The sequence below is a fragment of the Canis lupus genome, chromosome 31 (genome assembly GCF_048164855.1).
Source record: "Canis lupus baileyi chromosome 31, mCanLup2.hap1, whole genome shotgun sequence".
Classification (NCBI taxonomy): Eukaryota; Metazoa; Chordata; class Mammalia; order Carnivora; family Canidae; genus Canis; species Canis lupus.
Window position 1 is genome coordinate 22,117,225 of NC_132868.1, and position 15,515 is coordinate 22,132,739.

At 45.9% G+C, this 15,515-nt stretch overlaps 1 protein-coding gene and 1 long non-coding RNA gene across 7 annotated transcripts in view; one reads left to right on the forward strand and one right to left on the reverse strand.

Moving 5' to 3' along the window:
- LPP (LIM domain containing preferred translocation partner in lipoma) overlaps nucleotides 1–15,515 on the forward strand; it is a 670,528-nt gene that overhangs the window by 52,729 nt on the left and 602,284 nt on the right. The window contains exon 3 of one of the 6 annotated variants that reach the window (XM_072807809.1): nucleotides 14,638–14,760. The exons of the other annotated variants lie outside the window; for them this stretch is intronic. The gene's annotated coding sequence lies outside the window, so the exon portion shown is untranslated. The remainder of the gene's footprint in view (nucleotides 1–14,637; nucleotides 14,761–15,515) is intronic. 6 annotated transcript variants of the gene reach the window in all.
- Nucleotides 11,480–15,495, reverse strand: LOC140622187 (uncharacterized). The gene is made up of 3 exons (XR_012021921.1): nucleotides 14,687–15,495; nucleotides 12,607–12,728; nucleotides 11,480–12,152 (listed from the first exon to the last, which is right to left on the reverse strand). It is a non-coding gene; the product is annotated as an uncharacterized lncRNA (long non-coding RNA).

Here is a 15,515-nt window from a genome sequence, read left to right on the forward strand (position 1 = left end):
TGCTATTTTGCAAAATGGAGGGCAAATAGAAACTCTTTTCATACCTATCCCTATAGTCTGCTTACTCTTTGGTTTTCAGAGTTTCCAGGCCATTCTGTGGGCAGCTGTTTTCCATGGAATGTCTTTTTCCTCTGCTGATATGTTCCTGTTGGAGTATTGGAAAGGACTCTGAGCTCCTGACGGGATGGCAGTCTTTCTGCGGAACCACCAAGTCACATGTCTCCGTGTCTAGTCAGTTATAACAGAGGACCAGCCCTTTACCCTCTTCAGACCTGCCTCTTGAACCTCTTGGGAGTATTGCAGTGGCAGAAATTCTGTACTGAGTTCTGATTCTGGCATGTTATGGAAGGTTCTTTGACCCTGTTTCCCTGCTTCATTTAATGGCCACTTATATTCGTGTTCGTTTTGTAAACATGCAATAAACGAGACATGTTTTCTGTTTTGCAGGTATTTATGGCATGCTTGCAAAAATATAAAGCAAGTAATCAGGATAAATGTGTCATGCCTGTTTGGGCAGACCAAGTAGAAGATGCTTTTAGAGGACATAGTTGGACAGTTTCGGGCTGTCTACCCAGTTTGTAGATGACAGACTATAAGCTACAAAAGGAGAACTGATTTCTCCAAAATCTAAAGGAGTAGCTCACCTGGGCTTAGGGCTTGGGTGCCCTGGCTCCCTGAGCAGTGCTGTTTACTGCTTGAAGATTCCCTGGGCATGAAAACTAGCAGACTCGTGCAGGCCAGGGATTCTGAAAAATGGCTCACGTGACCTAGAAAAAGCCTTTACAGCCAACAGTAGAACAAGATCACTGTAAGAAATAGAACCACTGGGAAGCCGAGACACGGATTGCCTTCTCTGAGCAGACCCCTCCTCCCCAGCACCCCATCTCCCTCCTTTCTCTTTCGCTAGAAGTCATTGTAGACCAGATTCATTCCTGACTGACTTTACTGGTCCAGTTGAGTTATCAAACACTTCTCGGGACCTTCTGATTAGAAGTAATCTTACAAATTAAATTGGGCATTCAACCCTCCTCCTCCCACCCCAGCAATGTTCTCCTGAAAGTCTGGTTTATTTTTATTTTATTTTTATTTTATTTTTAAGATTTTATTTATTTATTCATGAGAGACACAGAGAGAGAGAGAGAGGCAGAGACACAGGCAGAGGGAGAAGCAGGCTCCACGCAGGGAGCCCGATGTGGGACTCGAACTCGGGTCCCCAGGATCACGCCCTGGGCCGAAGGCAGGCGCTAAACCGCTGAGCCACCCGGGCTGCCCTGAAAGTCTGGTTTTATTCTGGGGTTTCCCTCCTGGTGTCTGTCCTGTGAATAACTCATGCAAAACGAAGTTCCCAGGAGGATTCTTGGCCCAAGGGAGTCAGGGTGTCAAGGGTGGGGATTGTTTTGGGGCTCGTCTGCCATCTTGTCTGCCATCAGAAGAACCATGGACTGGATCCTAGGTGGCCTCTTCAAGTACATCTCCCCTCCCCCCCCCGGATGCCACACCCTTCCTCTGAATTAATAGATTGACTCCATAAATGTCATTGCATTCTAGATGGCCCCATTCCTCAGGTGCACTTAAAGCCTTTCAAACCAGTCCCTTCCTTGTTTGGGCTGGGGAGCCTTTTTCCTGTGACAGGACAGCCTATGGAGCAGTTGAGACTCTACTTCTTTCGGGGTTAATCATTTACTCGGAGTAAGGAATTGTCATAAGTGGGGGCATGTTCCTCAAGTGCCAGAGGAGAGAAGGGTGATTTTTCTGACATCCTCTAGCCTGCTTCTCCATATATGGAAATGTTTACCCACCACACTGATCTATTGGAAGGGAAGGAGGTGACTCAGGGTTTAGGCAAAGCAGGATTTGAATTCTTGTTTCCAGAAACAAAGTGGCCCCCGTCCCCCCACCCCCCACCCCCCGTCCCCTCCATTCCTTTGCCCCTTGTTCTGGAAGCTGAAGAGAGAGTGTCTCAGTGCTGTTCCCCTCGGGCCTTGGGACCACCTCCTTGCAGTGGGACTCAGGGTGTGTGAGAGGGAGTGAGGGCCAGCGGAGGGCCAGCTGCCTGTGGGGCCTGACTCGCGTGAGTACATCATCATTGATAGAGAGAATGGCATTTCTGCTCCGACCTGGGGCTCGCAGCCCTGAAGGCTTGCATGGCGATGGGACATGTTGCTGGGAGCGCTGGCCACTTTATTTCGGGGTGTGGACAGCTGCTTTCCCAGGGGAGAGCTTCTCACAGTGGGATTTAGAGACGGACTCTGCCTGAGGGGAAATTCTATTTGTACGTTAAGAAAAAAATGAGACAGATATTTCCTCCCACCTGAGGCCTGGCCAGAGTTGGGTAGAAAGGTAATTTGGGAGTGTTGTTGCCTGTCTGATTGCTAGGGCTAGAGCCAGAAGCCAGAAGGATGTTTGTGGACGCTTGGGGAGGGATAGTTTTAGCTTGAAAAGCAGAGTTATGGTTGGCCTTAAGAGCATAAAAATATTGTTACATATGCAGCATTTGCACGGTCTCCTCAGCCTGGAATAGACACCCAGTGTGCAGGACGTTGTGTGGGCTGATGGACTGTTAGAGCTGGACGGAGCCTCAGAGGTGGCTGGGTTGGTCTGCCTCGGTGTGCAGCACGATGGTGAGCAGTGGAGGCCCAGGTAGCATGGCTAACTCGTCCTGTGGGTACAGGGCTGATTAGTTGGGATTAGAATCCTGGTCTTGTGGCTCTCGGATCCTTCCTCCTCCTCCTACACTTCAGCTGTCTCCGTAGGCAGAGGTGGAGAAAATGTGCCCATTTTGCAGATGAGGAAATTGGGACCGGGATGCCAGAGTGGCCCACACTTACTGATCTGATTGGTGAGATGGAGAGCTAGCACCTAGTTCTCCCAGTTCAGACCTCTGTCTATCCTGTTCACGGGCTCAGACGCCTGAATTTGTTACTTGTAAAATTTTTCTTTTTTTTTTCCCTTTTTCGGTTTCTACTTACTTTTGTTCTGCTCCCTGTCATGCGAATGTTGTTTGAGTGTGAGTTGCTGCCTTCTGATCTGCTTTGCTGCCTGTATCGTTTTCTTTCCTGGAAGGAGATGAGAGCTTGTCCAAGATGCAGAACTTAATAGTGGAGGCCCTTATTTCGGTTTCTCTCAGGCGATGGAAATTATGCACGGGCCATGAAAGAAACTGAGTTGGGCTTTCCATCTTAGCTTCTATCCCTCTTCTTGCTTGAGGCTGCCAGAATTTGGGGGTGTCATTCCCATTGAAAGGTGAGCCAGACTCTGAAGGGATTTTATACACAGACACACAGACACACATAGATACACACAGATACACACTCATAGACAGACACAGACAGGCACATACAGACACACAGACATGCACAGACACAGACACTCGTAGACACAGACACATGCAGATACATACTTGTAGACACACCCACAGACACACACTGCTAAACACATACACACACTTCTTTGCCTTCTTCGATACCATGGCAACTTTTCAGAGAGACTAAGAGGGCACCACCCTCTCTTACAGTCCACCCGATATCACGTGGCCATGAGCATTCTCTGTAGTCAGTTTGGTTTCTGGTTAACCTGGGGTTCCTATTCTCCAGCCGAGGGAAGATGGTGGAGGTGTGTCTTGGGGAAGCACTTTCATGCCAGTGGCATTAGGTGACAGATCGTAACAGTGCAAGAAAGTGCTCTGAGACCTATGTCTGTCTAGTGTTGAAGGGAGCGCAGCCAGCTCCCTAGGCTGCTCTGAAGCACCGGGGAAGCTCAGGACCCCTGGAACCTGCACACAGCATGTCGCCTGCTCCGTGACTATGATTGGGCTTCTTGGAAGCCCCGCTCACTGGTTGGGAGGAGGCTGCTTGAAGAAGGAAGGCTTGGGATGTTTCCTAGCTGTGGTGGGGACATGCAGGGGCTCCCTACGAGGTTAGGGCTGCTGGTGCAGGTGTGCATGCTGGTACTGTTAAGAAGGAGAACTGACATGAATTGATTGCTTTCTGGGTGCCAGGCAGTGGGCTTGATCTAAATCACAGAGTTACTACTTGATCTAAATCACTGAGTCACCATTACTGCTACCTGTGAGTAGGTGCTAATTTTTTTTTTTTTTACTTTATTTTACATTTTGGTAAGACACACGTAACATTTACCATCTGCACATTTTGATGTGTATAGCTCAGTAGTGTTAAGTGCAGTCACCTACCCTGCAACCAGCCTGCAGAACTCCTTTCATTCTGCAAAACTGAGATTTAGCAGCGGTTAAACACTAGCTCCCCCTCCTCTTTCCCCTAGATCTTGACAACCACCATTCTCTCCCTTCTGCATCCATGACTGACTACCCTCGGCACCTCGCCTGAAGTGGAATCATACAGTGTGGGTCCTTTTGTGACTGCCTTATTTCGCTTCATGTCACGTCTGCAAGCATCATCCATGCTGTGGCATGTGTCAGAATCATATATGTACACACCATAGTTTGTTGATCCACTTAGGAACTATTGTTGATCCTCTCCATTTTAGAGAGGAGGAGCCCGAGGCTTTGAGGGGTTAAGTCGCCCAGAGTCACGCAGCTAGCAGTGGAGCTAGGAGTTGAACCCAGGTAGTGTGACGTCAGAGCACATGGGGTCAGGAGGAAGCCGATATTTGGTTTTAGTTCGAAGAGTGGGACAGACTAGGGTGATTCTTAACTGGATGGTGTTACCTCCTCACACCTGGCTGTGACATGTCAGTAACCAGGTGTTCCAAAGGGCCACATGTACACATTTCTCTCCATCTTCTGTCCATCTCTGGAGCCACATGTGAAGCCCACCTCTGGAAAATGGTAGGAGATGTATGGCTCTTCTCGTTTATAATCTTTGTCTCTTCCTTTCACCTTATTTTTCCATCTCCCTCCCCAGTTTCTTACTTGTAAAAAATCCGCAAACTATATGCGTCTTTGTTAGGTACTTCAGCTCCCTTATGGAATAAGACGGAACGTATAAATTGGTGACATAATATTGGGTCTATGGAAGAGCTGGTCTGCAGAGCAGTGGATAGACACTGCAGATGTGATTTTCTGACCTGGTATGTTGCTAACTCAGTGTTTCACTTGGGCGATGATGGGCCCCTTCTGGGCCTCATTTTTCCCACCTGGAAGATGGGCTGGTTGTTCACAATGGCACACATTCCATCTGTGCTGAGCCCACATGAGGCTTTCTACGTGATTGATCCTTCTATTCTCCTGGCACCCTGCAGGTGCTGTTATGCCCATTTTACCTGAGAAAAGTAAGTTCTAGAGAAATGGGAAAACTTGCTTAAAGTCCTACAGCTCCTGAGTTGTGAGCATCAGGGATCCATATCTGACTCCAAAGCCTAGACGTTGTCCATAGTGCCGGGCAACTTGCCCTTTAGCGATCTGTACAGTTTCTTTCACTGGTGACATGTATTCATCTAATTTTATTAAATGTTTATTGGATTCCCACTTAGGTGCTTCATACTGTTCTGGGCACTGATCCAGCATCAGGTTTGGAGTGAAGAAAAAGACAGATAGAACAATGATTCCTTGAAGCTTACATTCTAGTAGAGGTGTGTGGAGGAGGCAGGTAATAAATGAACACGTAAATAGGGAATGATAAGTAACACTTAGGAAGATTCACACGGGGCACTCAGATGTGAGTGAATGCGGGAAGGGATCTGGGAGGTGATATTTAAGCTGAGATCTGAATGACGAGGAGCCAGCCATGCAAAAATCAGAGGGGAGAACCATGTAGAGGTGCAGGGGCCACTGTCAGTGCCAAGGCTGTGGAGTGAGAATGAGTTTGTGCTTGAGGAACAGATGGAGGCCAGAGTGCTCAGAGGTAGTGGGCTGCAGAGGGAAGAAAAGCATGGTAGGAGGGCAGGGCAAGGGCTGCTGTGTTTAAGTAAGCTGGAGGAGGGGCTTGACCTGAGTGTAGGGGTGATGGGAAGCATCTGAGTGTTTGACAAGCATCATTCTGCCTGGATTGCAAGTTGGGGAGGCAAGGGTAGAAGCAAGGAAGTTAGGAGACCCTTGCTAGAATCAGGTGGGAGGTGGTAACTTTGATTAGGGCAGTAGAAGTGGGGCCAGAGAGAAGCGACTTGGTTTTGGAGAGATTGTCTACAGGAAGTCAAGTATAGTTTCCTTCAGAGAAGCATCAAGGTCAATGGGCAGGTATCTGGGAGACCCTGATGGAGGTGACAATATGTAGTGGGGGTGCATGGACTTGCAGCTGATTCAGACTAAGGAGCCTGTGTGCTCCCTGCTTCAGTTTCTAACGAACTTCTGGCCAGGGAACAGAGGGCAGTGGCTTCCTGCCTCTGACTTCCTGGCTGAGAGCTGCTGGAACGCCCCAAAATAAGCCCTGAAGAACGTGACGCTTCCTCTGCTCTCCCTGGGTATTTGTATAAAACATTCTTTCCCACCAAGCATACAGAACATTCAGAGTGATGTTGATTTTGTGGGCCACATTTAACATATTGTTTCTCCTTGATATGTTGTCTGCTTTTGCAGGGATTCCTTCCTCCTGCAGATTCTCTGGTGAAGAGCCTTCAACCACCCTGTAAGATGGCTCTGGAAGGTTCAGTGGGAGCCCAGAAGAGCTGGGACTTGAGAACGCTGGTCCAGGGGTACCTCCTAGACCTCCTCTTTCATTTATGTTTGATTTCACACCTCCTGGCCCTTGCCTTCCCCTCTATAATTCTTTCTAATGTGCTGGACTTTCCTGTAAACCCTCCATTTTTCAGTGGCATGGAGAAACTGGTGTCATAGAAGTTAGATAATTTGGGGGTGCCTGGATGGCTCAGTTGGTTGGGCATCTGACTTTTTTTTTTTTTTTAAGATTTTATGTATTAATGAGAGACACAGAAAGAGAGAGGCAGAGACACAGATAGAGGGAGAAGCAGGCCCCATACAAGGAGCCCGATGTGGGACTTGATCCCGGGTCTCCAAGATCAGGCCCTGGGCTGAAGGTGGCGCTAAACCGCTGAGCCACCAGGGGTGCCTGGGCATCCAACTCTTGGTTTTGGCTTAGGTCTCGATCCTAAGGTTCATGTCAGGCTCTACGCTCAGTGCTACTGCTTCACATTTTCTCTCCCTACCCTGCTGCCTCCCCACCTGCCACATGTATGTTCTCTCTCTCTCAAAACAAATAATAAATAAATAAAAAAAAGAAGTCAGATGATTTGGTCAATGTGAGGCTGTGTCTGAGTCAGGCTGGGAATCTAAGATTCCTAGCTGAGCCTTGTGCTTCCTCACCACCAGGCCGAAGTGACTCTGCATGGAACCTCGTGCCTCTGGATATCTCATGCCAGTCTTTCTCATTTATTTATTTATTCATTCATTCATTCATTCATTCATTCATTCATTCGAGATACAAAGAGAGAGAGGCAGAGGCATAGGCAGAGGGAGAAGCAGGCACCCTGTGGGGAGCCCGATATGGGACTCGATCTCAGGAGCCCAGGATTATGACCTGAGCTGAAGGCATATACTCAACCACTGAGCCACCCAGGCGCCCTCTCATGCCAGTCTTATACTGTACTGGGCCTGAGCCTGGGGATGCTCAGAGATCATAATCTAAACCTAAAATTCACTCCTGAGGCTTCTTCACATACTTCTCTTCAAATGTTTTGCAGACTGTATTACCAATTTTTTTTAAAACTCTTGAACATTATCTCTTAAAAACAGTTTTGTTTTTGCTCATTTGAATTTCTTTTAAAATTTCTTTCATATTACCCATTCATTTAGTCAACAAACATTTATTGAGTTCTTACTGTATGCCAGGCATTGTGCTAGGTGCTGGGGATTGATTCAAAGATAATTTGGAGGCGTATGGAAGGGGAGTGCATAATTACAGCACAGTGAGATAAGTGCTATAATAGAGGGATATGTAAAGAGCTAGAAATAGCACTATGAATAACATCTCTGAACAAATTGCCTTCTTTTTTCCTTTTGGATTATTCCCTTATGTATATTGCCCAAAGTGGGATTACTGGGTCATTTAAAAGATGAAAACAATTTGGCACAAAAAGATGTAATGACTTGCCTGGGGAATACAGATCAATTTTCAACAGGGGGAAAATTGTTGACAACTCCAGATTTAGATACTTCACCAGGAGGATTGCGCCGTTTTTATACCACCCCTATCATCATGGTGGCTTTCAGGGGGAGTACCTATTCTCAACATGTCAGGCTGCATGTAGAAACACATAGCCTTATATTTAATCTCACAAATTAATTGTTAATTCTCACCAGAACCTAGCTATATAAGTATGATTGTTTCCATTTTACAACTGAAGACATTTAACTTCATTAAAAGGAAGTGACTTGCTCAGGGTTCCATAGTTCATTTGTGGAGAATCCAAGAATCAAGCTTAGAATTTTTGTGATTCTCATAGGGCCCCTGTCCTGTTCTCCATGTTCTGTTCACCAGGCAGGGTACTTGTGCTCCAGCCAGGGCCTGGAATTCATTTAATGAGCTGTAGGGACTCTTTTTTGCAAGAAGGTCAGAATCTACAAAAAGAGGTACAGAAATTGTAACCTTCCAAAGTCCAGTGTTCCTCTGTGCATCGATCGGAAGACCCTAAAGGTCCATTATTCCTGACCCTGGCCCAGATCCCGGAAGGCTAGTGTGTGTGGCCTTAGCACTAAAGTACAGAATCCCAAGTAGGCTGAAACCTTGCCACAGTTCTGTTTGAAACATTTATTATTTTCCTAGTATATTCAGCTGTATGTACCTGAATGTAAATTTATTGATTTTTGCCATTGAGGAGTAAAAACTCCCGCCCGCAGTATCCAGCTCATCATAGCCAGACATAATGCCTGCCTGTTGTGAATTTCCTTGAGGCTTTGGCTCACTCATCCCTAAGACAGCCACGTTCCCTGCCATTTTCCAGACATAGCCTGCTTTTTCTCACCTTCATGCTTTAGCTCATGCTCTTCCCTTAGCCTAAGGTGACCTCTCCCATCTTCATCCAGAGAACTTCTGGTCCCCCTCTGCACTTCTGCACAGATGCCACCTTCTCATTGAGGTGACCTCTGATCACCATCCACTCTCCACCATCCACACTGTCTCACACCAGAAAGGATCTCTCTATTCTCTTTTCTGCTAACTCACACCACAGTGGGGTGGCTGTGGGGCAAGAGAGTATAACACTGTGGTGTTGATGAGCATGAGAGCTTCATTGGCCATGACACTGCTAGATGTGTGATCCATCAGGTCAGTGAATCTGCTTGAGCCTGAGGCTCCTCATCCATCAAATGGGTATAAATAATCACACCAAGTCACAGCAGTTTTGTGAGGATTTGTACTGTTATCTTTGCTTCTTCTCTGGTTACACACCATTTCCTACTTTATGTCTTATCTCTCCTTCTAGAGTGGGAGCTCCTTTAAGGGCAGGAAGGGAAAAATGTCTTGCCTGTGCCTTTAACAAATGGGACCTGCCACAATGACTTCTTTAAGGGAAAGATTCCATATGGCCTGACTGGTGTCATCAGTGCGAGCTCATTACTAGTTGGAAGCCCAGTCACATGGTGCCAGGCCTGCCCAGGAGCACTGTGATAGAGAGCTTCGGGCACACACAGTGTGTGCTGGATAGGCCTCTGGCTCTTGCTTGGTAACAGGAAAGAGGCAGGAGCCTATGTGCAGCCTGTGTTCTGATTCATCAAGTTGGGTAGTGCTGGCATTTCGCTGAAGACAGTGGAAATCCTGCTTGGAATAGTAGTCTTGGTTTCTTCTCTGGGTCTTTCATGGGTGGGAATTTCAGAATACCATGGAAGTGTGGGTTTGGGGCACCACTGAGAGCTACCTCCTCCTCTGACTTCTCTGTGGGCCACGGAGAAGGGGTCCCTTCAGAGGAGGAAGCTGTCCTTTAGACACCCCTATCCTCTGCCTGTGCTTAGAAACTGACCATGGGAGGGGATTCAGTTCTTGAAGGCGTAGCTCTACCATTTAACTTTCTCTTAAATCATTTCCCAAAATGTAGTAGCCATGAGTCTCAAGATCCAAGTGTTTTAGCCTGGCACACAAGGTCCTTCATGTCTTGGCCGCAGCATTCCTTTCCAGCCTTGTCTCCCACCACATCCCTCTGTGCTCTGCCTCTGGCCTCACCAGATTAGTCACTTTCCCTAAGAATACCCTGGACTCCTCCTTACGGCCTTTAGAGCACATCGTGTTCCCTGGGCCTATTTTCCTTCTCCTCATTCATGGAAATCCTCTTGGGTGTTCAGGCTCAGTTGAGAAGTCATCTGCAGAGAGAGCTCTTTCAGACTCTCAGAACCACATTGAACATACTTGTGCTTTGCACACTCTTCATCCTGTCTTATGTATTTGAGCGTGTCCCTGGTGAGCCTGTGAGCTCTTTGAGAGTCAAGTCTGACTCAGCACCTCCACCTGCTAGGTCCATACACTGTGCCTTATTAAGGACAGGAGGTGCTAGCAAATGTCTGTTTTGAGCACCTGCGAATGCAGGGCACATGACATCGTGTCAGCTAACAGTTGCGCCAGAGGGGGTGTTGAGAAGCTCATTCTAGGGTTACCCGCGGTTTGTTTGATCATGAGCCCAGCCACTGGAATTCTGTTGAATTGGCCTGATATCAGCTCCCTGTTACCCTTTCTCAGGCCTGCTTCCCACATACCCAACAGATGTCTGCTTGGTGCCAGGGCTTGGAGTTTTTTATTTCACTTAAGAACATCGAGCAAGGTGGAAGTCAGGGAGGATTCTGTTTCTAATGTGAACATTTTTTAGTTTGAAGGTTCAGGCTTTGTTTTTTACCCCAGAGCTCCTTAAAATGTAAAAATAGTGGAAGAGTTTTTTCATATTTTCTGCCCTTAGCAGAACAGCTGTCCAGAGTATAGTTGTAACTGCAATGTAATAAAACCTGGGTTGTGGAGCTTGTGCTGAGGACTTGGGTTCAGGTTTTGGCTTTATTGTTTGTCATCCCCCAAACCCCAGGCAGTGGCCTGACCTCTCTGACCTTCCGTTTCTTCAGTGGACAATTGGGAAATTGTTCTTATTATAGGGTTGATGGAAAGTTTAAATGAGCTTTGGACTTTAAATTGGGATTTTCATTCCTGTTTGATTCATAAATTGGATTTGAAGGCCATTTTTTTTTCATTAGATTTTTTTTTCTTTAATTTGAGTGCAGTTGACACACGGTGTTACATTAGTTTCAGGTATATAATATAGTGATTCAACATCTTTATGTGTTATGCTTTGCTCACCGTAAGTGCAACTACCATCTGTCACCAAACCTCGCTCTTTCAATATCATTAACTATATTCCCTATGCTGTGCCTTTTCTTCTGTGACTTACTCATTCCGTTACTGGAAGCTTATACTTCTCTTCCCTTTCATCTATTGTTGCCCATCACCCCACTCCCTCCTGTCTGACAACTCTCAGTGTGTTCTCTGTATTTTAAGTCTTACTGAAGGCCATTTTAAAATAGAAGTTCCAAAAAAGTTTGCTTTTGAAGCAAAATGCTTGAACATGTAAGGTTTCACACACGTGTTTTATTTTATTTTTTGAATGACAAATGGATTTCCACACAGCGCACTTAGGGACCATACATACTTTTACAAGAGTCAGTTATAGTCTGCATCAATTAGAGCCACAGAATCATAAGCTTTGAGAAATTATGAAAACCTTGGAAGCCAAGGGGCCGAGCATTAATGCATGCTGCGTGTGGGCTCTGTGCAGTGCGTGCTGGAATTGGAATCCCCGGGGCAGGATTACTTAGACCCCGATGGGTAGGTGGTATTAGTGCTGTTTGGCAGACAGGGACCTTGAGCTCAGGGAGGTTAAATAATTTACACAAATCCTGTATCAAAGCATTCAGCTTCATCCTGTACTCATGGTAGCCTCTAGAAATCCTTTCCCTTTCCAGACGCGACGAGGCCTGCCTTTGTTTTGTGAATCCTTTAGCCTCTCTGTGCAGGAGCAGTTCCTGGTTCCGGACCAGATAGAGCAGTGGAAACTGGCAGTGTGGATATCCCAGAACTTGTTTCATTAATCTGGAAGAGTGTCTTTCCTGTTCCTGCCAAGGATCTGCTCATTTTGAGCACCTTTGACTAATCACTCATCAGCCTTTTCTTGTTCTTCTCTTAGGAGAGAGCTTCGCCGTGGCCCTCTCTGGTTTTGAGGTCAGGAGTATATCTGAAGGCGGCTTCATATTTCTCCTAAAAAAATTACGGGTGGAAAATAAAATTCATTGAGTATTTCCCATCATCTCCTCCAAACACAGGGCGGAGGTTAGGAGTCATGGCTGTCATCTTGGGCCTGTCACTGACCAGGCAGAGAACTTGGAGCCAAGTCCTCCTTTTCGTTTTGGGACCTCAGTGTCTTCACCTGGAAGGAGCTGAGGGCATTCCAAGGTGACTCCTGAGATTTTAAAATTCTGCATGTTTTGTGGTGTCAAAACCATCAATTTCTGCTGAGCTGCATAATCCTGCAGCTGTTTCGCTGATACTTTTCAATCTTTAGATTTAATCTATTCAACAATGTATAATTTTTTAAAGGGAAGCTTTTATAGACACTTCTGAAATATCAGGGTGGGGGGGATAAATGGATGTTAAAAAATAGAAAACAACCAATTAAATAGTATATAGCATGTAATTCTCCTTGGAAACTTACCACGAAATTGAGGAGCACTTTAACAACTGGTAATTTAAATTGCATTTGAACTCTGCTAATGGTTTGTTTGCATGGGAACTTCAATCATTTCACAGTGGTTCTTTAGCAAAACTCCTTGTTCTCTTTATGGAAGAGAAGAAAAAAAAATGATTAAAAGAGAAGTCGACTATGGAAGAGGAGACCACTGTCATTTGTGTGTGGAGGGAAGCTGCCAGGTGTGTGAGACATTGCCCTAAGGCCAAGGTGGAGAGCCTCACCTTCCAGTTTAGAGATCTGGCAAGTCCAGGGCCCTCTACTGCTGTTGTAGAAACCGCTCTGATTTCTATCTCCCTCCGCAAGGAGAGACTTAGGTTTCCAGGGGCTTGCAGGGGGGTGGTGTCTATCTTTTGTTTTCTATGAGATCGTACTGTCTGCAGGTCTGGTGTTTGCCTCTGCAAATTCCGTTCCTCAGCAAGTTGGAAATGATCCCTTAGTCATTTCAGCGGAATGGCATTGAGAATTCTAAAGTCCTTGAAGACCATCGGGTCTCAGGAAACTCATTGCTTTGCTGGGCTCATCTTGATTATGTACCATTTTCCTGACTTCCTTTCTTTTTCCTGTTGGGTCATACCGAGAGCTTCCAGTAGGTGGTCGGAGACTTGGATGTGGAAGTTGTGGGTTTTGTTCTAAAGCTGATTGTGTGACCAGGGGCAAGTCCCTCTGCCCATTGAGTTTTGGTGTCCTCCTCTGTCAATATGACTCTAACTGGGTCCATGGAGCAAACCCTGGGCTGTCTGCCACTACCTGTGGCTCCTGGAGTGGCCACCTCCTTACTCTGGCCTCAGCTTTTCCCTTTGTCAGTTGGAACAGTTAAGGTGGGCCATTTTTAAGGTTCCTTCCAACTTTGAGCCGATCGCAGTATTTGAGGACTGAATGAGATGATATACACAAATCAATTTCATGGTTGGTTAAATAATGTTTAAAATGACAACAATGAAAATGGGAGTAGTGGTTTTTCTGGTATGTGGATTCCTCCAGCATATACAAAGCACACATTTTTAACAGCCTACTGCCTTGGAATACTTGTCTTTTGGAATATGTACTGCATAATCCTTAGCAAAATAGTAATAAGTCTTAATGAAATAAAACTTGTAATGAGGGCTTACCTGGAAGTGTCAGGATTGTCCAGCTCTCTGTTGCTCACTGGCTGTCATTTTTTTAGACAGGGAAACTAAGGTTCAGAGGGGTCACTCAGTCCCACAGTTAGAAATTTGTCCCCAGGGATGATTGGATGGCTCAGTGGTTGAGTGTCAGTAAAATCTTTAAAAAAAAATGAGTTTGGAAACATTTCCTTTTTTTTTTTTTTTTTTAAGATTTATTTATTTAGTCATGAGAGAGACAGGGAGACAGAGGCAGAGACATAGGCAGAGGGAGAAGCAGGCTGGCTCCCTGTGGGGAGCCCGATGCGGGACTTGATCCCAGGAACCCGGGATCACAGCCGCCTGAGCCAAAAGCTGACACTCAACCACTTAGCCACCCAATCTTTGTCGTTGAGATTTTGCTATTAATTTTTTCTTGGCTAAAGTGTGAATATCTAACTATTGATCTCTTTCCCCACTGCGATGATGATGAAGTTGTTTTTCAGAAGAGCTGGGTTGCCTGAAAACTCCTTTCAATGATTCTGTGACAGATTGGTGCAAGAGAAGTGCCAGAAGCTGACTGGGGGCTTAGCAGGTAGAGAGGGAAGCCATCAAATTTGCGGGCTTCAAACCTGGCATTATTCCTCATATGGCCTAGTTAGTTCATAAAGCTGGAAAGTTCTAAAGCTGGCAAGTTCCTAGAGATTTGGTGTGTGTGTGTGTGTGTGTGTGTGTTTAAAGATTTATTTATTTTTAGGGAGAGGGTTGGGGGACGGGCGGAGAGAGAGAGAGAGATCCAAGAACGCTGAGATCAAAAGTTGAAATCAAAAGTTGGCTGCTTCACCAACTGAGACACTCAGGTACCCAAGAGCCTAGAATTTGTAAGCAACCCCCCCTCTCCCATTTTCCACAGGTGGAGACATTGAAGCGCAGAAATACAACTGAAGACAAAATCCACTCACCTGGTTCTCGTTTGAGGCCTTTTCTTATTGTTTTCCTGGGCACTCATCAGAGGGAAGGTATTTTTCCTCAATTGGTGAGTCCTATGAAGAACGGAAGACTTTTCTTTTATACACAATGACCATGTTTAATGAGTCTAAAAAAATCCATGGTTTCCATTGAACACATGGGCACTGGATGCCGGGATGGAGTAAGAATTAGAGAGGAAACACAATCTTCTTTCTTTTGATCTTGAGTTGATTTCACTGACAATGGACAGAATAGAACAATGCTCATAAAATGTGTGGCAAAGCAGAGGCAGGACTCCGCTCTTGGAAGGAACATGAAGAGAAATTGGAAGAAAATTGGGGGTAGTGATGAGTTTGGATTGCCAATAATTGTTTTGCTTCCTTCTTTCTCCTTTGGCATGGAGGGAAGGGTTCTTGAAATTGAAGAACCAAAATCAAGATGTCAATGAACAGTGTTATGGGCGTTTGTGAGGAAAGAAAAGTTGTATTGTCGAGTGATTCTTGTTTACCTCCACACGAGATACTTCTTCTGCCATCTCATTTTATTTTCACAAAAGTCCTTTGAAGTAGTAGGGGAGGCTAGATTTGCTCAGGCAAAGGGTGAGACCTGTTGTCTTAAGGGTCTGCTGGAGTTCCACTGGGATCCGATTCCATACTTAGAAAGGGGGGTCGCGAGCAAAGGGAAGCTTTCCCTTCAGTTTTGAAATACTTCTGAGTTCCACAGGTAGAAGAGAACATCATGTTCTAGAAAATAGGAGTGGTGAAAAGAATAGCGGTGTGGGCTGCCCTTGGCTGGACAGAGATCTGAGGAGAACAATGAGAG